This window comes from Dipodomys spectabilis, unplaced genomic scaffold (assembly GCF_019054845.1).
Source record: "Dipodomys spectabilis isolate Male_0828 unplaced genomic scaffold, ASM1905484v1 ptg000516l, whole genome shotgun sequence".
In the NCBI taxonomy this organism is placed as follows: domain Eukaryota; kingdom Metazoa; phylum Chordata; class Mammalia; order Rodentia; family Heteromyidae; genus Dipodomys; species Dipodomys spectabilis.
In genome coordinates, this window is record NW_024871193.1 from 5,268,681 (window position 1) to 5,270,300 (window position 1,620).

The window sequence follows — 1,620 nt, forward strand, 5'->3', positions numbered from 1 at the left end:
GAAAATCTGTGAAGTGAAATAACATATGTAATGGTAAGGGCCTAGGGATATGAGACAATGGAGTGACCTTTACTTTTTTTCTTTTAAAATAATTTGATTTATAAAAATATTGCAGGGGGGGGGAACAAGATGGCGACGGAGCAGTAGGGAAACGCCACAGCTCTCTCCAACCAAAAAGAGTTCCAACGCTTAATCTCCCCAAGAGACCGACAACAACAAAAAGACAAACACTCAGAGGAAAACCAGAAGTGGAAAATAACAAAAAAAGAAAGAGAGGAAAAGAAGAATTTCAGAAAAGAGAAGAGCGAAGACCCCTCCCCCAACCTTTACTGGCTGCACGGCAGTGCGCCAAGCCGCCGGCCAGCCAGCCCAGTGGGGGCTGCCGGAGCCCCAGAGACACAGGGGGCTGCTTGCAGATCACCAGGTACCGGATTGCAGAACAGCGGATCGCCAGGAACAGAGAAACCTACCAGCCGGGAGTCTCCAAGAGGATCCTACCCCCACCCCTCACTCACCATCAGAGCGGAGAGGCTCCATCCCACCAAAGCCGCCTGGCACCAGCAGCGCGACAAAGGAACCTGTCAGCAGACCACCCGCCCAATAGCGATCGCAACGACACGGCAGGGGCCGCCCAACCCAGCCCACAACCACTCAAACTGAACTCGGATTGCAACAACAACTGACGACCTACACCAAACAGAAACAACCAGCTCCAGGGTGAGTACCCCACAGGGGACAGTGTATCCCTCAAGGGAGACCAGAACTGGAGGGAATCCCCAGACGCTGACCTAGACTCCCTACCCCAACACCCGGACCACAGGACCCACTAAAACTGGGAACTGTTCGAGAGCTCCACCAGCCCATGGAGCACACTCTGCTGGCCAGGACAGAGCAAGAGTGCCCCTGGAAGGGAGCTTAAATGCCCAAGCCAGGAACAGCGCCCCTGGGTCAAGACTACCAACAGTAGAAGAAATTTGAACTGTGTCCTCCATGCTGCATAACCTAGGTGGTATACACATCAGCACAGGCCTAACAAGCGCGCGCCAGGCTGGGGCCGGAACCAGGCCCGGGGATCCGGCGCCTGAACAACACAAACAACTCCTCCCAACTGAAGTAAAAAGGTGAGCATACGCCTCAACAGAGGGGAGAAAACCAGGAAACAACACTCCCCGGGAAGCACGCCTGTGACAACAAAAGACCTGGAGGCTCAGGACAAGAGAAGCCCAAACCCCACCAAAACTCCACCCATATACCCTAGGCTGGGAATTGGGCAACACAGGCTGCCAGCACCTGATAGTAAGCAGGAGCTCAGGCTGATAAGGCGGCTCAGCAATAGAGTGATAGTCTTGGATGTATGAGGCCCTGGATCTGATTCCTCAGCATCACAAAAGCAAAAAGGGTCAGAAGTGGTGCTGTGGCTCAAATGGTAGGGTGCCAGCCTTGAGCTGAAGAGCTGAGGGACAGCACCCAAACCTAGAGTTCAAGCCCACAACCAGCCCAAAACAAGCAAACAAAAACACATCAGGAGCCCATAGCAGACTCCAGTATTTGGGAGACTGCATCCAGAGCATCTGATCTTCCCAAGGGCACCCGTAGGAGCAAACACAAGCAGTATAGGCT